This window comes from Anabrus simplex, chromosome 2 (genome assembly GCF_040414725.1).
Source record: "Anabrus simplex isolate iqAnaSimp1 chromosome 2, ASM4041472v1, whole genome shotgun sequence".
Lineage (NCBI taxonomy): Eukaryota > Metazoa > Arthropoda > Insecta > Orthoptera > Tettigoniidae > Anabrus > Anabrus simplex.
In genome coordinates, this window is record NC_090266.1 from 470,052,085 (window position 1) to 470,077,389 (window position 25,305).

A 25,305-nucleotide genomic window follows, 5' to 3' on the forward strand; every position below is an offset into this window, starting at 1 on the left:
ATGAGAAGAGTATACCAGAAGATAAGGCTTCCAGAAGTTCTCTTGGGCTTCCACCCTCGCCAAGCATCTGGAAGGGTCGGCCTCCCTATAAAAGACAGGCTGGATTAGCGTGATACGGTTTATTGTGGGCTCAGTCAGAGAGTTATATGATTAATTTCTGTGAGTGACAGCGTTGTGGAGTGAGTGCTTCGGAACACTAGAGTGTTGTTGTGAGTGAAGTGACTAAGAATACGAATAGTGCAGCTGAGCGGCGAGGGAGAACAGAACAGCGGAGTGACGTGGGTCAATGGTAGATGACTGCTGTATGACTGTGAACCTGGTACAACATATAGACTTGTGAGACTGTTAGCGTGCGCGCATACAGTGAAGTGTGCGGCCGCCAATATTATACAGTGAGTTGATGGTGGACTGCCCTAGTGTGCAAGTGACAGTTCCAGGAGCGTGTGTAGTGTATTTGTTTTAGCTAGAAAGTGTTAGATTGAATAAGTAGTGCGACTGTACTGTGAGAGTAAAGAGAGATCGCTAACAAGAGTGATTCTGTGACTGTGTAATTGTATAATAATTAGTGATAGTTAATAAATGTTAGAGTAAACGCTATCATCCTTGTGTTTATTTACCTGCTACCAATCTACCCGTTATAATATTAATTTAGAATTACATTACAATTTCACAGAGGTAATAGTAAAATAAAAGCGTAAGTATACTTAAAACGTACATTTACTTTTAAATTATATAGACTAAAGCATCACATAGAAAGAGCGAATTTAAAATGTTAAAAGGAACACATATTAAACTAACCTAAGTCATGTTCATAATAATAATTTCGTGTGGCTATATCTAGCCGAGTGCAGCCCTTGTAAGGCAGACCCACCGATGAGGGTGTGCGGCATCTGCCATGTATAGGTAACTGCGTGTTATTGTGGTAGAGGGTAGTGTTATGTGTGGTGTGTGAGATGCAGGGATGTTGGAGACAGCACAAACACCCAGCCTCCGGGCCATTGGAGTTAACCAATGAAGGTTAAAATCCCCGACCCGGCCTGGAATGGAACCCACGACCCCCTGAACCGAAGGCCAGTACGCTGACCATTCAGCCAACGAGTCAGACAGTCATGTTCATGAATCAGCGACAATGTTGAATGAAATGATTCAACATACTTGAACATTTTGCTTTCTCGTTCTTATTCTCCTACCACTTAAACTGTATTTACTGAAATAGATTTCAGCAGCTACAATTTTGATAGGACCCCAAGCATATTGCACAACTGCATTGGAAAAATTCTGGGTAATTGAGCTTAACAACCAACAGCATTTTCAGGCAGTCCAAGGGCACACAAACTCGTCGGTTCAAGTATCTAGAAGAAGATTTCTTTTTCACTTTATAGCAGTGTACATTTCGAAAGTTATGTTTTCAGAACGCATTAGAAGTGGTTTAGAGGTCGTGTAAAAAAAGAAAATACAAGAGTAACTTTTAATTTTTTATAAATATTTCGCGTAATATCTCTGTTACGAAATTCATCACCGGGCGAGTTGGTCGCGCGATTAGGAGCGCACAGCTGTGAGCTTGCATCCGGGAGATAGTGGGTTCGAACCCAATTTCGACAGCCCTGAAGATGGTTTTCCGTGGTTTCCCATTTTCGCACCAGGCAAATGCTGGGGCTGTACCTTAATTAAGGCCACGGCCGCTTCCTTCCCACTCCTAGCTCCTTCCTATCCCATCGTCGCCATAAGACCAGTCTGTGTCGCTGCGACGTAAAGTAACTATAAAAAGCTAAATTAATCACCCGTACCTATTTCTAATTCAGTCGCTTGCGAATGCACACCAGTGTATCACTTGAACTTTGTGTAGTGACGGTGCACAAAAGCTATGCCCTTGAAGGCAAGACGACGTGAAGTAACGCAGTTTAAACGGCGCTTGATGGCGGGTGCCAAACTAATGCGGTATTCTCTTTCCAAAGATTTGCACGTATGGACCGAGAATACCACTTTTATACATTACCGCCCACCTCGGACAACGATGGCTACTGAATGATCGTGACCAGGGGCGTCTTTGGGAGAATCGATAAGCCACATAAACTGAAGTGACATCAGAAGTGGCATTCATACCAGAGCTACCAGACGCGCATGCAGCAGGATGGTGAAGCGCCCATTAGTGTCGGTGGAGTATGGGAGCGGAAGAGCCGGCAGGATACATTGACTCTCATGGGCTTCTGACATCACGACGTGGGCAATAGAAGACCAGGCACATGTGGCATAGACAAATGAGTTCTGGTTTAATTTGTTTCAATCTGATGGTGGGATTTGACTGTGGTGCAGACCACACGATGCCATGTTGTTATCAAGGCACCGTGCGAGCTGATAGTGGTTTCGTACATGTGTAAGGTGTGCTTTCGTGGCGTGAACTGGGTCCCGTTTTCTCCCTAGATCAGTCAGTGAATGCTGGCCGCTATGTTCAGCTGCTTAGTGACCATTTGCATCCCCACGTGGCCTTCACGTACCCTCACAACAGTGGGCTACTCTAGCTGGATAATGTGCGGGCATATACAGATTTTGTCCGGAAGCTATTTGCTGAGCATTCTGAAAGCGTTCCATACACCGGTGCGGTCCCGCTTCCAGTGTGAAACTAATCGAGCATTTGTTGGACTTCGTAGGCATGATATGGCACTGACAAATTCCAGGGAGGAAGGGGCAGCTATGGAAACGGCATAGCTCAATAGTACTCCGGGGTCGTCCACGAATTGGTTGAATCATCACCACGTCGACGAGATGCTGACTCTTCGCCCAGCGGAGGGTTCCCACATATTATTAGGTACCTATCCCTTCTGTCTCCGCGGTCTAGGGGTAGCGCGCCTGCCTCTTACCCGGAGGCCCCGGAATCGATTTCCGGCCAGGTCAGGGATTTTTACCTGCATCTGAGGGCTCGTTCGAGGTCCATTCAGCCTACGTGATTACAATTGAGGAGCTATCTGACGGCGAGATGGCGACCCCGGTCTAGAAAGCCAAGAATAACGGCCGGGAGGATCCGTCGTGCTCACCACACGACATCTCGTAATCTGCAGGCCGTCGGGCTGAGCGATGTTAAATGATACGGTACCAGTCCTCGGCGATTTTACCAGCTGTCATCAGTACCATTGTAATAACACTCACGTCAGAATTCACGGTTATATTTGGCGTGCAAGCGTTCAGGTTCCATTTCACGCATAGGACACTTAGAATACACTGACTGACAGAGCAAATGCAACACCAAGAAGGAGTGGTCAGAACTTTATTCCAATTGCAGGGTAGACTGACGTCACTGAGGTATGCTCATGATGTGAAATGCGCCGCTGTGCTGCGCACGTAGCGAACGATAAATGGGACACGGCGTTGGCGAATGGCCCACTTCGTACCGTGATTTCTCAGCCGACAGTCATTGTAGAACGTGTTGTCGTGTGCCACAGGACACGTGTATAGCTAAGAATGCCAGGCCGCCGTCAAGGGAGGCATTTCCAGCAGACAGCGAACTTTACGAGGGGTATGGTGATCGGGCTGAGAAGGGCAGGTTGGTCGCTTCGTCAAATCGCAGCCGATACCCATAGGGATGTGTCCACGGTGCAGCGCCTGTGGCGAAGATGGTTGGCGCAGGGACATGTGGCACGTGCGAGGGGTCCAGGCGCAGCCCGAGTGACGTCAGCACGCGAGGATCGGCGCATCCGCCGCCAAGCGGTGGCAGCCCCGCACGCCACGTCAACCGCCATTCTTCAGCATGTGAAAGACACCCTGGCTGTTCCAATATCGACCAGAACAATTTCCCGTCGATTGTTTGAAGGAGGCCTGCACTCCCGGCGTCCGCTCAGAAGACTACCATTGACTCCACAGCATAGACGTGCACGCCTGGCATGATGCCGGGCTAGAGCGACTTGGATGAGGGAATGGCGGAACGTCGTGTTCTCCGATGAGTCACGCTTCTGTTCTGTCAGTGATTGTCACCGCAGACGAGTGTGGCGTCGGCGTGGAGAAAGGTCAAATCCGGCAGTAACTGTGGAGCGCCCTACCGCTAGACAACGCGGTATTATGGTTTGGGGCGCTATTGCGTATGATTCCACGTCACCTCTAGTGCGTATTCAAGGCACGTTAAATGCCCACCGCTACGTGCAGCATGTGCTGCATGTGCTGCGGCCGGTGGCACTCCCGTACCTTCAGGGGCTGCCCGATGCTCTGTTTCAGCAGGATAATGCCCGCCCACACACTGCTCGCATCTCCCAACAGGCTCTACGAGATGTACAGATGCTTCCGTGGCCAGCGTACTCTCCGGATCTCTCACCAATCGAACACGTGTGGGATCTCATTGGACGCCGTTTGCAAACTCTGCCGCAGCCTCGTACGGACGACCAACTGTGGCAAATGGTTGACAGAGAATGGAGAACCATCCCTCAGGACACCATCCGCACTCTTATTGACTCTGTACCTCGACGTGTTTCTGCGTGCATCGCCGCTCGCGGTGGTCCTACATCCTACTGAGTCGATGCCGTGCGCATTGTGTAACCTGCATATCGGTTTGAAATAAACATCAATTATTCTTCCGTGCCGACTCTGTTTTTTCCCTAACTTTCATCCCTTTCGAACCACTCCTCCTTGGTGTTGCATTTGCTCTGTCAGTCAGTGTATATAAAACCAAACAAATTCAAACCAAACCAAACCCCATGCTGCAACAGCCCCGAGGGGCCGCTGCTTATCCCAAAGGCCTACATATGACGAGGTGTCATGTGGTCACCACGACAAATCCTCTCAGCCGTTATTCTTAGCTCTTAAGACCGTGGCTGCTATCTCACCCTCAGATAGTTCCTTCATTGTAATCACATAGGCTTAGTGGGCCTCGAATCATCCCTCAGATTCAAGTAAAACTCCCTGACCTGGCAGGGAATGGAACCAAGGCCCCTGAACCGTGCCCTCAGCTAGAATGATATATACCGTGATATATTTAACTTTGTGTCATCAACGTGGTCTACAGGTTGGCATAGTAGCTTTCCACATATTCTATTTGTGTCATTCCCGGAAATTTGAGACTGGTACTGGGCACTTACAGTGCGTACAATCAGCCTCGGCAGGCAACTTGAGAGAAGAGGTGTGGTAAAATACTTCCGTATTCCTCTGTTTCAACTCCAGGCAAATACTAAGATGGTTTCTAACATATGCATCAGGGAAGCATATTTCCCAATTATATCCACAATGAATTAGAAATTAGAAATAATCAGAAAGACAGACGTCATAGTCACACACATTATATGGTTGATTTCACGCCTGACTGTTGAACACAATCTCTCATGCCGAAGTCCAGGTATTCTGGAAATAATTTTACTGGAAGTTGTGGTTTCCTTCGACCAATTAATGTACGTTAATACTTGAATACAGAGAGTATAATTCATATTATTCATATTATATGTTGTGTTAATGAGTACTGGACGTAGAAAAGTTCAGAATATGATTTATTTCAAATAGAAGCTCTATATCACTCATCCATGAAATTAAATAACCGTAGACACTTATTCCGTCTGCACTTTTAAATTCTATTTACCATAATTGTATTAATTCATTCGAAGCATTGTCTAGAAACAGACACGCAGGAGTGGAGATGTACCGTTCGGTTGAAATTGAATACCTTCACTTCATTTAATTAGTAATGTACAGTATTTGCCGTCGTGCGTTGTGCGAAGTGAGGACGACGGCTGACCAGCGTAAAAGGGGATGATTCAATTATCCAGAGCTTGCCACAGTTGTCTGACGTAGCAGCCTGTCAAGGAAATTCAGGGAGAATTGGTGCGTTGATTACATCGTTACGAGAACATCATATCAGTTCTCCGGCATGCAAATTGAAGTTCAATTTCTCCTGGGTGATGACAGAGGTACATGAGATCAAGTAGGACTGCCAGCGCAACGTAGCTTTGCTGTCGCTAGATGAAACGGATAATGTTGTCTCTCCTCCGACAAGACGACGTTTGGTGAGCACTTCTTCTTTGCCGCACCGTTTAATCAACTGTGATATTTAAAACGTTTTGCCACACGAAGGATAATTGCTGGCTACTTTTTCTTTATGACATGATTAAAATACAACCTAAACCGAAGTATACAGCCAATGCAGTGTTGTCTGTGGTTTGCATTCAACGCTGTTTCCTGCAATGAGTTTGTCACTGACTTATCGGATGCTATAACACTGCACAAAGTACTTCCATAAATAGCAATAATATATGGCACATCGAGGCTTAAATTATCCCATCAGCTTGAGATCTCGATTGAAAAATGTTGCCGCATTGTATTTGCAAATCTTATATCCTGCACCACAAAAGATGGACTAGTAACACATGAAATTCGACTTAAATAGAATTACATATTATGAGTCCATTGAGGATGGGATTAAGGCACCATTCTCCTACATTTAACTTCCGGAAGCACGGATGTAATACAGTGCTCTCTTTTTACGAATAAACTTTGGATCACTCTGCCGCTGGCCAACCTCCCGCTCTATCAAATGCCCGCGGAAAGTGTGTTCCGTTGCTATCGGCATATCAAGGCATTTAACAGCTACAGAATAAAAACCCAGGAATTTATATATTATTATTAAAAATACAATGTACATGTATACGGATATATTACTCACCATTTATTTCAAATACTGTTGAAAATGATCTCCTTATATAGTAAGACATGTCTCACATCGTATAAACAGATTATTTACCAATTTCTGTAATTCCGCTTCGGTATTATACCGTATTCAACGTGTGATCTGAATTCACGCGGTCATCGAAAAATATAGACGGTATTATCCGCCGTGCGCTTACCGCACACCATACCCCTATTTTAATCGGAAACAAAAGTCAGGGAGTAAGTTTCTGAAGGGAAAATAACCTCTAAGTTCTAATTACTGTGTTTATTCCGATTAGAGTATCGTCCATTTTATGAGACCCATGTCTCTCTTACACAGATGTTTCCACCCTAAATAATTCCCCTCGTTTCTTATCACTATGTCCGTCATCAATGTGGAAAACAACTTCACTTTTATAGGACTATGTCCTCTCACTTTACCTACCCTTTCTGCGTTCTCTATGTCAACTTCACTGAAATTAACCACTCATGAATCAGTCTTTTTCGTCACTCGCTTCAGCTTTTCTGCTACTCTCAACTACCCAAAACATAATATACTTTCCTATTAATAAATTAAATCAAATTCCTGTTCACGATTTCAACTGTAAATGTTCGTTCTTACGTGTTTTAGAATTCCGGCATGTAAGTACCTTACCCTCGCTGTAACTAACACATTCCTATCTTTGCCTTTCTGTGTTTGTCACTCAACTCTGTGGTATTTATTGTACCCATCAGTTTACTTGCTGAAACAAGGAACCCAACGGAAGACTTAGAATCACTGCAGCTTGATAATTATTTGGCAGACGTTAGGAGATCTGAAAGTACGGGATTTTAACAGGATTCGAACTTATGATGTACTATGAAATCTACCTACTTACGTGAACGCCATCACGTGGAGGCCTCATTACCATTTTATGTAATTAAATAATTCGTTCATTCATTAATTCAACACAAAATACAATATACAGCCACACCGAGCACTTTTAGTCTCAACAGACGGATTAACTAACGTGAGCTTTGATAATAAAATTTAACAAGCATAACAAACGAGTAAAAGAATGAAGTATTTCAATAAATAACAGCTGTGAGAATGTCCATCTCCATTAAAAAGTCTTCGTGGACCGAAATGGCCGCAAAACACTCCACGTTAAGCTGACTCACGCGGACCCTTCTGAATGTTGCTTCACCACAAGGCTTTCCTCATGTATTCTTCTATACCAGAATGATCTAGTAATTTTTATTCCGGGGCAATTTATCCTTCCCTACCTGTCGGCATATAGCAATGATCAATTATATTAAAAATCAGGATATGAAATTGTATTTGCAGCGTGATGACCATTTAAACCTTGCTCCTACCCTGGAAATAATAAATTCCTGGTACAACAGATAATTAGTTAATTATTGGAAACACTCAACAGTACTTTGGGACGATGCAATTAAATTAGTATGAAAATTGATCATTCCGGACACATAGCAGAAAATTTATGCCTTGGTGTTATTCATTTAAGTATTTTCTTGCCTTGTTTTAATTGGCGTAAGTATGCTATTGAAAGCTTCTGTTACATTCATTCAGTGCATGAGTAAGAGGAAAAAATCAGAAATTCGTTTTATAGTTTTTTTGTATAGCACTGGTATATCTTAGCAATTATGTGCACTATTTGTGGTTGTGGGATAGTTCCTTGTCTGTCAAAATACACACAGAAATCTGAAGGCTTTAGGAATCAGCTGTACAGTCAGTAAGAGAAGGGGTTAACCCACATGCTTCAGTCAAATGGAGTGCAGGGGCGGGTTTGACATGTAATTACTTTTCTAACCAGAAAATGTCTTTTGATGGTACAACTAGTAGCGTTGGTGTGAGTAAAATGTCTTGTGGTTGCACAAATAGTGGTTTTAAAGTGAGTAATTGTACAAAGCATAAATGAAACGAAGACAACTGGAAGAGGTCTGTAGCTAAGAGATTGAGAAATAGTGGTGAAGCTAAGAAACGTGTGCCAGCTAAGAGAGTGGGTGAAGGATATAAATGCGCATGAAGAATGAAAAGGCTAATGTTAAGTGGTGTGAGTATTACAAACTATCTGATATTGAAACAAAAAACTGTTTTGTAGGATTTTACAAACTTGCAAATTAGAACGTACAAAATGCTTTTTTATTCGGTCTGATTAAACAGAAATCACGTAAGAGAGCATATGCATAAAAGGAACGCGAGCCTAAGAGAAAGGTGAATACTACTATTACTTATAAATGAAAGCGGTGAAAATGTTGGAGTGTGTTTAAAAGCTTTTTGTGACAATTTTTCTGTATCTAGAAGGCGTGTTTTAGTTGCTAGATGTGGGACGAAGGAGGAACAATCATGTGGAAGTTTTGACGATGGCTTTAGTGATAGTGATGCAAGTCTGAATGGAAGTACTTAATTTTTTGGGTCACCTTTCGTCTCATCAATACCATGTCAGAACAAGGGGGAAGACATGGAAAGTGTTGGGAAAAAGAACTGACTGTCAATTAATTTTTGCGTGTAAACATATTAACATGTTTCCTAGGTACGTCAGTCGCTATAGTAGAAATAAAAATCTACACAAGTGCTGCATACAGCCGGTGGAATCTGTTACTGAAGTGCACAGACTCATCTCAAAGAACACGAGGAACAGAGTGACGTAGGCCCTCCCCTTTCATATGAGAAGTACTTACTTTTTTAACGAAAACTTTAACATTGGATTAAGGTACTTTTAAGTGACACCTGCGCAGAATGCAGGGCTATGGATGTGGATGATATCCCTTATACAGTTTGGCTTCATCAAATAAAAGCAGAACAAGGGTACAAAACTCTAACTGATGTCAGAAAAGACTCTAAAGATCCTATATATGAATACTTAGCTATCACATACGACTTAGAGCAGGCTTTACCTTTGCCTAAACTACCTACGGAAAAAGTGTTCTACCTCAGGCAGCTGTGAATGTATAACCTATATCTTCACGTCTGCAATGACGAATCAGGTATCATGCGTATGTAGACAGAAAACATTACTTCTCGGGGATACTATGAAATAGGTTCATGCCCAATAAAATTTTGGCTGATAACCAGTTAACACAAAATAAAATAAAACTCTACTTCTTCTCAGATTCTTGTAGCCGTCAAAAGAATAATATGGTTATCTTAATTCTGTGTTACATTTTGGCACATACTGGGAAGTTTGATGAAATAAAACATTAGCTTCTGGTGCCTGGCCACACATTTTTGCAAAGTGATAGTGATGTCGGAATCATATAGAAAAGGTCTCGACAAGTTTATTATGTTTACACTCCCGAACAATGGAGAAACATTGTTAAAAGGACCTGGGACAAAAACATGTACAGCAGTGGTCATGGAATGTGCAGACTTCATGGATTTAAACACACTCGTAAACATTGTAGTGAAGGACAAATTAAGTGCATCACGGACTATGTTTAAGCCTCAAACCAGCTACTAAGAATGTGAATGAAGATGTTGACACTGAAAACCAAGAAGGGGGGAAAATCCTATTTTACAGTATTATCTTCTTTGCATAAAGTATCATTTCCAAATTAATATCATTTTATTGACAAATAAACTTAAAATTATATTCTACGCTTAATTTTTTGAGTTATACTGGTATGTATTTAATTCAAAGACTATACATCGATATTTAAGTTTTAAATTTTATTGTGTGTTTTGGATGATGGAATGAAACCTTCCTTATCTCGATTTTTTTGTGGTTTAGCCCCCTTGTCTTACTCAGGCTGTCAATTTACACGAAACTATTATTACAGTTGCTGCGGCACAATCCGTGTTGAAATCAGAACTAGATTTGGGCACAGTTGGTAACAACAGTCAACAGTCCAATAATAACACTGTTATCCTTCTTGTCAAATTTCATCTCTCCACACGATTTTTACATCATATAGTGCGTCGAAAGATCGAAGGCAGAAAACATGGATTATTTTAGAAACACCACTTCTTACAGTGTGTTCTGTTCTAAGGGTCCCAGACACACATTTCCTTTGGTTTTGTCCACATTTTATTTCATACCTCCTCTTACAGAGTGAGAAACTATAACGATTAATGGACTTATGCCACTAATGCATGCAAATAACGATTTTCACCATTAATCACCCAGCTGCATTGTGCTCGACGTGCGACAGCCCTGATTAGAATCGGTAAATATGCAACTTCCTGGCAAACCGTTACAGTTACGAAGAAAACGAACTGGCATAATTCTTTTGGAAATATAATTAAAAAACTACGTATATAGGCTAGCTCCTTCCTTCACAAGACTTAACACTTTACCCTTTATTTGAATTGGATAAAGCATGCCCCTAAACGGAGAGAAATGTTTTCCTGAAAAACTGTTGAAAGCTAGGAAGAAAATTAATTTGAACTTTCTTGTAGAAAATTGAATACTAAGTACACTTGGCGAACCCCATTATTTAATAAAACTAACGTTCAGGCAGTATATTCACAAACCCACAATTTGTACTATTTGCTCTACATATTGAAGGATTGCCTGCTTTCCAGATAGGTTAGCATAACATTATAGCTTATAGTTTGGAAGAAGTAAACATTCTAAAGGTAAAAGAAGTACGAAAGTCGGTTGAGAGGTTCCTGAGTTTCCCCTCTGTATACAAACAAATTCACAAACTTTATATCTTTATAATATTAATATAGATTATTATTATTATTATTATTATTATTATTATTATTATTATTATTATTATTATTATTATTATTATAAGTATGATGCAAATATATGTTTGCTTTCTAGACTTCTAAGCTTTGATCTATCTTGAACGATATCACTTTCTTGTAGACCTTCTTTTATTTTTCGTTTTGCAGAGGTTGTATTAGGTTTAAAAGTTTCTTGGACAGCCTAGTGTTATCTACTCTGTGTAGTTTCCCGTAGAATTTTCATCGTCAGCTTTTTCTTCTTTCTGCAAGTGGTTTAACGTCGTACTAACACACTGAATTTTTTCGGCAATGCCAGGATGAGAGAGGGTCAGGATTGGGAAGGAAGCATCCCTGCCTTGTGTGCATATGGGACACCACGGTAAACCATCTCGATGGCTGCCAACGGTGTGATTCGACGTATTTTTTTAATCGTATCTGTAATATTTCTGCATTTGATAAACTTCTGTTAGTTTCTTTCCAGTAAAAATTCCATTCTTGCATTTTGGTCCTGGAATTTTGGTGAGGATATTCCTTCCTAGATGTTCAGTTTTTATTTGTGACCTGCTGCAAGTTAACGGGGGTAAGTTATTATTATTATTATTATTATTATTATTATTATTATTATTATTATTATTATTATTATTATTATTATTATTATTATTATTATTATTATTATATAATTCGCTGGGGTCATCAAGGACCACGTTAAGTCTTGTTGCGTTTGACACTGAACTTGGCCTTCTTTAGAGCCCAAATTTCTCTCATTCTTTGTGAGTGGGCCTGCTTACGCTCCTCTGTCCAAGGGGCACCGTGTCTTCTCTTCGGCTGCTCGTCTCGGTTTAGCCCGTTCGTCAATATTTTCTTGCGGAAGAGATCTCTGTTAAGGGCGTCTTCAGCTGAGATATGTAGCATTTGCAGGTCTTCTTTGGTATTTCTAAACCAGGGAATTGTGGTTTTGGGGTTTGAATCAAAAAAGTGAAAGATTTCTTTAGTTAACTTTCTTCCGTCCATTCTTTTCAGATGACCGTAAAATCGTGCCCGTATTTTTATGATTGTGTCGGTAATTTTCTCTATTTTGCTGTAGACTTCCTTGTTGGATCTCTTTTGATGGATTCCATTTCTGTACTTTGATCCCAAGATTCCTCTCACAATTTTGCGTTCTCTTTTCTCCAGTTCTTCAAGGAGTCCTTTGTTGGCATTTAGAGACAGGGTTTCGGCTGCATATAGAACTACTGGCTTCAGAACTGTTTCATAGTGACGTATCTTGGTGTTTTGGGAAAGGCATTTTTTGTTGTAGATTGTGCGGGATGTTTGGTAGGCTATTTCCAGTTTGCGTACTCGCTCCTGAAGTGCTTCTTTGTCCAGTCCATTTTTCATGATGATTTCACCCAGGTATTTGAATTTGTCTACTCTGGTGATGTCCCCGTATTTTGTATGGAGTTTTGGTGGAGCCTCTTTGATGTTAGTCATTACTTCTGTTTTCTCAAACGATATCTGCAAACCAGTTTGTTCGGCAATTTCCTTTAAAATTTCAACTTAAGCTCTAGCGGTTTCTATGTCGTTTGAGAGAACAGCAATATCATCGGCAAATGCTAAGCGGTCTGTTGCGATCCCCTTGGATTTGGTTCCTATTCTCAATGGACTCTAGTTGGTTTCCTGTAATCTCACCCGCCAGGTTCTGATGATCTTTTCAAGAACACAGTTGAAGAGTATCGGGGATAGCCCATCACCTTGTCGGACCTCTGTTTTGATGTCAAAGGAATGCGAGAGACATCCGTGGAACTTCACCTTGGATTTTGTATCGGTCAAAGTGGCTCTAATTAATGCCAGCAGTTTCAAATCAACTCCAAATTCATTTAAGATGTTTAGCAGGACTTCCCGGTCAATGGAGTCGTACGCTTTCTTAAAGCCCACACAGACAGATTGGACCTTAGTGTACAATATCTGATGATCGTTTTGAGATTTTGAATCTGTTCAGCTGTTGAGAGACTATTATTATTATTATTATTATTATTATTATTATTATTATTATTATTATTATTATTATTATACATACATACATACATTATCATTATAGACTGGTATGCCTTTCACCGTTCAGACTGCAAGCCTCTGAGAATTTACTAAACGTCGCCACAATCCTCGATTTGCAACTAGTGTTGTGGCCTCATTTAGTTCTATACCTCTTATCTTTAAATCGTTAGAAACAGAGTCTAACCACCGTCGTCTTGGTCTCCCTCTACTTCTCTTACCCCCCACAGCAGAGTCCATTATTCTCCTAGGTAACCTATCCTCCTCCATTCGCCTCACATGACCCCACCACCGAAACCGGTTTATGCGTACAGCTTCATCCATCGAGTTCATTCCTAAATTAGCCTTTATCTCCTCATTCCGAGTTCCCTCCTGCCATTGTTCCCACCTGTTTGTACCAGCGGTCATTCTTGCTACTTTCATGTCTGTTACTTCTAACTTATGAATAAGATATCCTGAGTCCACCCAGCTTTCGCTCCCGTAAAGCAAAGTTGGTCTGAAAACAGACCGATGTAAAGATAGTTTCGTCTGGGAGCTGACTTCCTTCTTACAGAATACTGCTGATGGCAACTGCGAGCTCACTGCATTAGCTTTACTACACCTTGATTCAATCTCACTATATTACCATCCTGGGAAAACACACAACCTAAGGACTTGAAATTATCGACCTGTTCTAGCTTTGTATCACCAATCTGACATTCAATTCTGTTGAATTTCTTACCTACTGACATCAATTTAGTATTCGAGAGGCTAATTTTCATACCATACTCATTGCACCTATTTTCAAGTTCTAGAAAATAGATCTCAGAGAGTTAGAGTAGGTGAAGCTTTGTCTGACCCTGTAATAGTTGGGAGGGGAGTTCCTCAGGGCAGTGTTATCGGACCTTTATGTTTTCTTATATATATAAATGATATGAGTAAAGGAGTGGAATCGGAGGTAAGGCTTTTTGCGGATGATGTTATTCTCTATAGAGTGATAAATAAGTTACAAGATTGTGAGCAACTGCAACGTGACCTCGAAAATATTGTGAGATGGACAGCAGGGAATGGTATGTTGATAAACGGGGCTAAAAGTCAGGTTGTGAGTTTCACAAATAGGAAAAGTCCTCTCAGTTTTAATTACTGCGTTGATGGGGTGAAAGTTCCTTTTGGGGATCATTGTAAGTATCTAGGTGTCAATATAAGGAAAGATCTTCACTGGGGTAATCACATAAATGGGATTGTAAATAAAGGGTACCGATCTCTGCACATGGTTATAAGGGTGTTTAGGGGTTGTAGTAAGGATGTAAAGGAGAGTGCATATAAGTCTCTGGTAAGACCCCAACTAGAGTATGGTTCCAGTGTATGGGACCCTCACCAGGATTACCTGATTCAAGAACTGGAAAAAATCCAAAGAAAAGCAGCTCGATTTGTTCTGGGTGATTTCCGACAAAAGAGTAGCGTTACAAAAATGTTGCAATGTTTGGGTTGGGAAGAATTGAGAGAAAGAAGAAGAGCTGCTCGACTAAGTGGTATGTTCCGAGCTGTCAGCGGAGAGATGGCGTGGAATGACATTAGTAGACGAATAGGTTTGAATGGCGTCTATAAAAGTAGGAAAGATCACAATATGAAGATAAAGTTGGAATTCAAGAGGACACTCTGGGGCAAATATTCATTTATAGGAAGGGGAGTTAGGGATTGGAATAACTTACCAAGGGAGATGTTCAATAAATTTCCAATTTCTTTGAAATCATTTCAGAAAAGGCTAGGAAGGCAACAGATAGGGAATCTGCCACCTGGGCGACTGCCCTAAATGCAGATCAGTATTGATTGAATTGAAAAAAAATTGAAAAAAAAATATGTTAGACTGCAGGCTTTCGTCACAGTCTGCCATTAAGACTAAGTCGTCAACATAGGCCAAACTGCTTACTACATTTCCACCTAACTGAATCCCTCCCTGCCATTTTATACCTTTCAGGATAAGATCCATGTAAACTACAAACAGCAAAGGTGAAAGATTACAGCCTTGTTTAACTCCTGTAAGTACCCTGAACCAAGAACTCATTCTACCATCAATTCTCACTGAAGCCCAATTGTCAACATAGATGCCTTTGATTGATTTTAATAATCTACCTTTAATTCCATAGTCCTCCAGTATAGCGAACATCTTTTCCCTCGGTACCCTGTCATATGCTTTCTCTAGATCTACGAAACATAAACACAACTGCCTATTCCTCTCGTAGCATTTTTCAATTACCTGGCGCATACTGAAAATCTGATCCTGACAGCCTCTCTGTGGTCTGAAACCACACTGGTTTTCATCCAACTTCCTCTCAACGACTGATCGCACCCTCCCTTCCAAGATGCCAGTGAATACTTTGCCTGGTATACTAATCAATGAGATACCTCGATAGTTATTGCAATCCTTCCTGTTCCCTTGCTTATAGATAGGTGCAATTACTGCTTTTGTCCAATCTGAAGGTACCTTACCAACACTCCACGCTAATTTTACTACTCTATGAAGCCATTTCATCCCTACCTTCCCACTATACTTCACCATTTCAGGTCTAATTTCATCTATTCCTGCTGCCTTATGACAATGGAGTTTATTTACTATCCTTTCCACTTCCTGAAGCATAATTTCACCAACATCATTTTCCTCCTCCCCATGAGCTTGGCTGTTTGCAACACCACCATGATGATTTCCTTTGACATTGAGAAGATGTTCAAAATATTCCCTCCACCTCTTCAGTGATTCCCTGGGATCTATTATGAGTTCACCTGAATTACTCAAAACACTGTTCATTTCCTTTTTCCCTCCCTTCCTAAGATTCTTTATTACTGTCCAGAAAGGTTTCCCTGCTGCTTGACCTAGCCTTTCCAGGGTATTACCAGAATCTTCCCATGACTTCTTTTTGGATTCAACAACAATTTGTTTCGCTCTGTTTCTTTCATCTACGTACCAATCCCTGTCTGCCTCGGCCCTTGTTTGGAGCCATTTCTGATAAGCCTTCTTTTTACGTTTACAGGCTGCTCTCACTTCATCATTCCACCAAGACGTTCGCCTTTTCCCATCTTTACACACAGTTGTTCCTAGGCATTCCCTTGCTGTTTCTACTACAGCATCCCTGTATGCCACACATTCACTTTCTATATCTCGAACCTGCTTACTGTCTACTGTTTGAAACTTCTCACTAATCATATCCATGTACTTCTGTCTAATTTCCTCGTCCTGGAGATTTTCTACCCTTATTCGTTTGCAGACAGATTTCACTTTCTCTACCCTGGGCCTAGAGATACTTAGTTCACTACAGATCAGATAGTGGTCTGTATCATCGAAAAATCCCCGAAAAACTCGTACATTCCTAAAAGATTTCCTGAATTCAAAGTCTGTTAAGATATAGTCCATTATGGATCTGGTACCCCTAGCCTCCCATGTGTAGCGGTGAATAGCCTTATGCTTGAAGAATGTATTCGTAACAGCTAAACCCATACTAGCACAGAAGTCCAGCAAACGCTTCCCATTCCCATTAGCTTCCATATCTTCCCCACATTTACCAATCACCCTTTCGTATCCTTCAGTTCTATTCCCAACTCTCGCATTGAAATCGCCCATTAGCACTATTCTATCCTTGCTGTTGACCCTGACCACGATGTCACTCAATGCTTCATAAAACGTGTCAACTACATCCTCATCTGCACCCTCACATGGTGAATACACGGACATAATTCTTGTCTTAATTCCTCCAACTGCCAAATCTACCCACATCATTCGCTCATTTACGTGCCTAACCGAAACTATGTTGCGTGCAATGGTATTCCTGATAAAGAGCCCTACCCCCGACTCTGCCCTTCCCTTTCTAACACCCGTCAAGTACACTTTATAATCTCCTATCTCTTCCTCATTATCTCCCCTTACCCGAATATCACTTACTCCTAGCACATCCAGATGCATCCTCTTTGCTGACTCAGCCAGTTCTACCTTCTTTCTTCCATAAGCCCCATTAATATTGAGAGTTCCCCATCGAATTCCATTTCGTTCGCCATGCTGTTTCCAAGGAGTCCCTCGCCTGTCAAATGGGAGTGGGACTCCATTACTCCCATAGGTCCGAGGCTTGATTAAATTGTTCTGAGCTCGGTAAATTCATGAAGCAGGATGCTGCCCTACTTGCACATAGTCCAAGTGAGGATCTCTCCTCTAACGGGTTATGGACCACCGGTGGATTGTATAGTCCTAGCCGCCTGAGCACAAGGAGGGCCACGACTCAGAATATGTCCGAGATGCCCACTCCCATTCCATAGCAACTGGTATCCCGACTCTCAGGACCACTTACTAGGCCACTCAGCCGTTGCCCATGGTTCACGAACTAGGACGTGACTACAGTAACCCACAAACATGAACCATATTATTATTATTAAGAATAATAATTCACATGGTTTGGGGACTTGGATTTTTGCTGTATCTAACACTCCTGAATCTCATGTACCACGCACAATTCTATCAACTACTAGACTAAGATAAGACGCAGTTTCCCATACACGACAGATTACATCCACCCTAGCAAGCGGGTGAGCTCTACAGGGGCTGCACCAGGGCGTTCAAACTAGACCTGATTGATGAACTACGAAAGTGCAAAAATGCAAAAAAAATGAAGAGGGCAGAAGGGAATACAGGCAATTAAAATATGAAGTGGATAGAATGTGCAGGATGGCTAAAGAAGAATGGCTGAAGGGGAAGCGCAAGGATGTTGAAGTTTTTATGGTTCTAGGAAAGGTGGATGATGCATATAGGAAAATCAAGGGAAACATCGGAGAAAGGAAAACTAGGTATATGAATATTAAGAGCCCAGATGTAAAACCACTTCTAGGGAAAGAAGGCATGGCAGAAAGTTTGCAGGAACATATCCAACAGTTGTATCAAGGTAAAGACGTACGTAGATGGTATGATTCTGGAACAAGAAGTGGCTGTTGATGCTGATGAAATGGGAGACCAAGTTTTGAGGCCAGAATTTGACTGAGTTTTGATAGACTTAACAGGAACAAGGCTCCTGGAATTGATGACATTCCCTATAAATTGCTGACTGCCTTAGAAGAAACCAGCATGACGAGGTTATTCCATCTAGTTTGCAAGATGTACGAGACAGGAGAAGCGTAATCAGATATTCGGCAGAATGTGTCAAATATGCACAACTCCCGCTGGAGTAAACAAACAAATAGAAATCACTCGCGGATTTAAACCACGTAACCCAGAATCACACGTCGCCAAAGTATCGCAAGAAATCATCCCTCACAGGTCATCAAATTTTTCCACAAATTAAGATATGTAACTTTCACTCCAACGGAAATCTCAAATTTCCAAGGATGGAAATAGTTTAAACTGCCACTTACACTGGATTTGACACTTGCGTGGTCCCATCATGTGCTTTCGCATTTCATCGTAATGGTTGTCACCAAGGTGACTGTTTTATGCAAGAACAAAACACAGGTATACTCCAAGGCAGCGAAGTCCCAAATAGAGTAAACTACAATTTCTGCCACGCTAAATTTATAAAATATTTGGCTTCAATTCAACCAAAATTTCAACATTGTTCACTGAAATAAATGGCATGACACAAAAATGTCAATTATAATTCAACGTTGTTTCCTGAATTAAATGGCATGATAAGTAAATAACACTCCACTCGAATCCTTAAATAATTGGGACGAATAAGAAAACATGAATACCGCACTAATGAATCATCAAACACAACTACATATATGAACGTGGGGAAATATGCAATCACTCGCTTAAACAAAACAAAAAACTTTGGTAGACAAATATTACCCTCCCTGGACAATTTTACGGTGGAATAATAATCGGAGATCCACGCTCTTAATACAGCTAAATAAATCTGGGATTCCAATCCAGCGAATGAATAAGTAACGCACTGGCCTTCCGGGTCGAGGCTCTCAAATATATTTTGCAAATCATAACTACCCAAGGCAAGTCTCTCACATATATAAATTCAAATGGACTAACCCGAATAGCAGAAAGTTTGTACAAATCACCATTCATTCCCCCTTTAATCACACAGTCTGACTAATTGTTACCACGAGTGTCCATGGAGTATGCAAAAGTTCTTCATATCACGAATACCGTTCTTTTAATTTACTGAACGTCACTCACTGTTTATATGCTTTTAAATCGGCCACTATTAATTACTGAATGAAATCGGCTGTCTCACTACTTCAAAACAACCTGATGCGTTCACCCGTTCTCTGAAGATTGCATCATAAGCCGACACTGAAAACACTAATATTCGAAGGATTAAATGTTGAAATAACACCTCTATTAATCACTGCTGTACTTTATCTCGTACCACACGGCTTATTTCTTGATATTTACTCCGTGTTGATATGTTTTTCCTCGACACAGCACTTCATACACTGATATCCATAGTTCATTACTGACACGTAAGTACTGCAGCTGCACAAATTACAATGGGATCCTGCATCTAGGTCCGGGTTTTATTTATAGTGTTTGGGCTGAGTGGTCGGAGAGGTGGTAAACCACGCCTCTAATCGAGATTTGGCTCCGGTAAACGGTATATTTCAGCGACGTGAAAGTAATCAAATTATAGCTCGTGACCCCTGTTTTATACTGATCTAATTTTAAGTCCATCCGATCAGCGGATCGTTCACAATCTCAAAAGCGTCCTTTTATACATTCACGTGTCATGGTTCATCTCGTAAGTACTCCCACTTTTTTTCCTCACGTTGCCAGATCTCAGCACTCAGCTTCAGTCTGCGCACCACCATATGACATGCGTCATTACCGATCCACTATTAAAGTATTGCGTTTTTATTTAGCACTCAGCTTCAGTCTGCGCACTACCATATGACATGCGTCATTACCGATCCACTATTAAAGTATTGCGTTTATATGCATCAACAATTTGCATTAAATACGTCGGTTGGAATGAGACCTGACTTATAAATTTCCATAAATTATCTCAGACAAGGTGTTCTTCTTTACCTTCTTTTTAGTTAAATATGGTGAATTGGCACCAATGAACGCGGTGTTGAATCAGTAAGAATTTTTATTTCTTGGGGGTTAACACACCTTAATTCACCCCACTTTCTGACAATATACATTGCCACGCGTAGCGTCATCTCTCCTCCTCTCGCACCGAGTGAGAGCGCAATTTCAAGGTTCCGCAGTAATACGCTATCCTTTTCTCGCTACAGCACAGGAAACTCCTCCCTTCGGGCCTGGGTACCGCGACTCGTGTCCCGGTTCGGAACATCAACTGCTAATTACGACATTACATGTCGCAGAATGTTGCGGAAAACGGCTTATATGATTGACTAAACCTCCTAAAATGCCTATGGCTTGGTGATGAACGGTTACAATACATGGCGTTCGCAAATCTTGAAAAGGCATTTGAATATGTTTTTGAACCAAGCTATTTGAGATTCCGAAGGTGATCAGGATCAGGTGCCGAGAACGGAGAATTTTCTACAATCTGTATAAAAATCACTCTGGAGTGATAAGAATCGAGGGCTTTGAAAACGAGGCTGCCATCCAGAAAGGAGTGAGGCAAGATTACAGTTTGTCCCCCTTCCTTTTCAGTGTGTATGTAGAATAGGCAGGAAAGGAAATCAAAGAGCAATTTGGGAAGGGAATCGCAATCCAAGGAGAGGAAATCAAAACTCTGAGATTTGCCGATGATATTGTTATTTTATCTGAGACTGCGGAAGACCTAAAGTAATTGCTGATTGGTATGGACAGAGCCTTGGATAAGGAGTACAAGATGATGATAAGTCCAAAACAAAAGTAATGGAGTGCAGTCAAACGAAGTCAGGTGGTGCAGGAAATATTAGGTTAGGAAATGAAGTCTTAAAAGAAGTAGATGAATATTGTTGGTTGGGTAGTAAAATAACTAATGATAGAGGACGTAAAACTGAAATTAGCACAAGCAAAGAAGGTCTTCCTTAAGAAAAGAAACTTGCTCACCTCGAATATTAATATAAGAATTAGAAAGATGTTTTTGAAGACTTTCGTCTGGAGCGTGGCATTGTATGGAAGTGAAATATGGACGATAAGTAGCTCAGAAAGAGAACGGAAGGTTTTGAAATGTGGTGTTACAGAGAATGCTCAAGGTGAGATGGGTATATCGAATCACGAATGTATAGATACTGAATCAAATTAGTGGGAGGAGATCGATTTGACTAAATTTGACCAGAATAAGGGATAGAACGATAGGACATATCTTACGGACACCCAGGACTTGTGCAGTTGGTTTTTCGGAAGTGTAGGCGGTAAGAGCGGTAGAGGTAGACCAAGGTATGAATATGACAAGCATGTCAGAGCCGATGTAGGATGCAGCAGTTACGTAGGAATGGATAGTTTAGCACATGATAGGAAGGCATGGAGAGCTGCATCAAATCAGTCTGTGGACTGATGACTCAAACATTGATAAATAATAATAATAATAATAATAATAATAATAATAATAATAATAATAATAATAATAATAATAATAATAATAATAATAATAATAATAATAAACGAGTGCTATATCCGAACCTGGACGTTGGTGAAAACTAGTCGTCCTGAGTCGGAGTTTACTGCGGATGGGGTGACCAGTTCCTTTCCGTTCCTCATCTAGTTAACAACAAATGAGTTGCCCATCCCACTGGATTGAAACTCGGTAAAGTATTAAGTAGGCTTTTCGAAGGACGGAAAATGTCCATTCGAACGCCAGGTCGTTTACGACGTCGGCATATACTGTAGAAGATTTATTGTGAACATTCCATGTTCACCCGTCAAAAATTAGAACTCAATGATAGGTCGCCCAGTAGAGATCAAAATACTCAGCCATCTGGCAGAGTAAGACAGAACATCAAAGCTGGCGCCAGTCAGCCTAATTTGAGTCACATCAGAAAGCTGAGGTATTTCCATTATTCGTTATTTTCGATGTACACATACACGAGTTACAACTGCAACTTCAAGTACACTACTAATTATTAAAACTGCAAAGTCACTCTTTCGAACTTTCGGTGTGATTTGAAATGAAACATTCTGTGGTACAAATACGATTTCATAATACTGTTGCACGCAATATAATTTTAAGTGTCTTCATAAACTCTTCCATGCAAATAATATGGGTGCGGTCCTGGACTATTTACTGATGATTATAATGTATAAGTGAAGCATCTATCTGCTATTAAGTTTTTATTTCCTCATGATTCATGGTCGTACGATAACAGGATGGTAAAATGATCCAAAGGGGCGTAGAGATGTTACGATAGGAATGCTGTGAAAGAGAAAGCTCTGACTGAGAGTGGAATAGAGGGTGAATTGGGACGAGATTTGGATTTGTATGTGTTTGTACGTGTGATGGGTGGGACAGGACTCGGCAAAAGGGATGGAGCAGGGAACGGGGTAGAATTATGATGATGTGAAACTCCCGTAGGGATTGATCATAAAACTGAAGTGCAGTTCGAGAGTTAGGATCGTCCATATCGCTGCGGAATATCGGCAATAAACTGAATTCCGAGTTAGACTTTATACATGCAGTGTAATGCTAAGCCGGTGACTGTGCTTACTCCCATAACTCACCCAACAATATTGCTTTATGCAATCCATTGGGCTATGTCGCATTTAAATATAACATTCGCTACTTTTCTCAAATAATATACTGCTCTTTACATACTGTAATTATAATGAATATTTTGTCTCAAATAAATGGGAGAAGTACAATGAAGTCCTTAAGTAATTGCGCTGGAATCCAATCAGTGTCTTTAATGTCTAATTTAGGGAAAGCAATAACATTCAGCCAGATTCTTGATATTAGAAGAATTGACGAATCAGTAGGCATTTTATTGGCATTTGAAGAAAACCATTTTTAAAACAAGAAAATTGTGTCATTCTCTACCTGGAGAAATCAATTTGCTGGAAAAATAATTACCATTGTGTACGGAATTCCCAGTGGCACAGCGTGAAATAAAGGGAAACGTTCTAGTTTAAGCACGGTTGTGCTAGATATAAAACGTGGAAGTGGACACCCGCGCACTGTATCGAATGGTTCTCCCACGTTAAGTTTAAGGATAAACAATGAAATCAACAAACATCAATCTTATAATAACGGTTAAGTTATACTTAGAACATTGTAACACTTATTTAAACTGTCTTATACACCAAATCCATCCGTTTGTTATCCCATGTTGCGAACGTGTCAATTACCGTCTCAATGAAGACGGCATGAAAGGAAAGTTCTTCCAAAATATATTTTCTACAGCTAAAATGCTTCTATTACACAAACGGTGATTCGTCATTGACTTTCCCAAACACTGTACGTCATGGCCCTCACACTACTTGCTGTGGTAGGAGGATATATTGCAACCAAACGCAATAGCTCAGCCACCTAATCAAGCACAATGTCTAAGTCATTTAGGAGCAAATAATTCAGTAAGTTTTGTGGTGATAAATACTTTTCCTCTGCGTAAATATTGAAGAGCTCATTTTCATGTTGTTCTGAATTAAACTAACCAGGGCACTTCTCTATTAGTTTGGAAATTTTTTCTTAGGAAATTATTTCTTGTGTTCCGTGAATTTTTTTATTTGCTAATTCTACAAACTGGAGCAGTGAAAAACTTCAAATCTGGATTTCATTTGAACAACTTCGCAATCGACGATTTCACATGTCAGCCTCAACCTTGCATTTTGAGGGACACTGAAACTTAGATTCCTATTCAATTGGATTTTCATTGCACGCACTTTTCAATGAAAGTCTCGCGTGTTAAGTTCTGTACATTTGAAATAGTGAGTTGTATTTCATTACGGCAATCATTTATATTAACTAGTGATTGCAGAACTTTAAACAAAGTGTCAATGTGAACAAAGCATGCCTCCTAAATTTACAGCAGGTACACAAAGATAGTCTCATCTATTTACTCAATCAGTCCCCTTACACGATTTATAGTGTCGTAGTTCCGGTGAGAGTATTCGTAGTAGATTATTGCATTAAAATCTTGGTACAGCTCATTGAAATGCTTAATTATAGTTGTGACGGCCTTCGAGTGAAAGTTCCATCCTGCGGCAACATAAGTCCGTTTTCAGTTAGCAATACAGTACGCTTGGGCGACTTGATGAAAAAATATGAACTGGAGTTAAATCAGAAATGAACAAAGGTACTAGTTTTTTTGTTTATAACCTATAAAACCACTATGTTCAATAGGTGTGCGTAGCAGGGAATAAAGATCGCGTGGGGGAAAACTTGCTTCACAATATTTTGTACACCCCTTTGTTGCTCTGCCATTACCCAGCAACCATCGGGGGTTTGTCTTATAACTTTACTTTTACCTGTATTTAAGTCTTCCAAAGCCATACGAACGATACTTGCCGAACGTCCGCCACTTTTATCACTTGAGACATCATAAAAGTCTACGAAACTTTCAATCTTATCTTGAACACAGTACCGGAAAATTATGCTTAACTGGCTCTTGCAAGACTTGTCTAAGGTCTCGTCGGCTTCGACTGAAATAAAACAACATTCTTGAATTTCTGACTTAATTTTGTCTTTAACAAGAGTAGTTATGACCTCATAAGTTCAATTTTAATCTCTGCCGAAGACACTTTTAATGTTGATGATTGTCTCCTATAGGCTCCGTGCGTATAGCACTGTGCTGCTGCGGGTGGATACTACGAGAACTACTCAGAGGCATCTTCATCAACAGCTCGCCATAAGAAGCTGGAATGTGTGTGACGTTTACATGCATTTATTCAATTATTTTACAGTGCTGTCTTCAGATGGTTATTTTTTAATGTCACAACGTTACGACAGAATAATGTGCTTGTTCTTGGCTGCATTAATAGATACTGTAATACAGAGCTTTCATTCACGACCTCACGAAATGGATTTGAAAAGACGGTGGATCTTATTAGTAAATTGCAGGAAGTGATTCCGGATTTGTACATTTACAGTATGTAATACACAATAACTCTTTGCACAATGTAA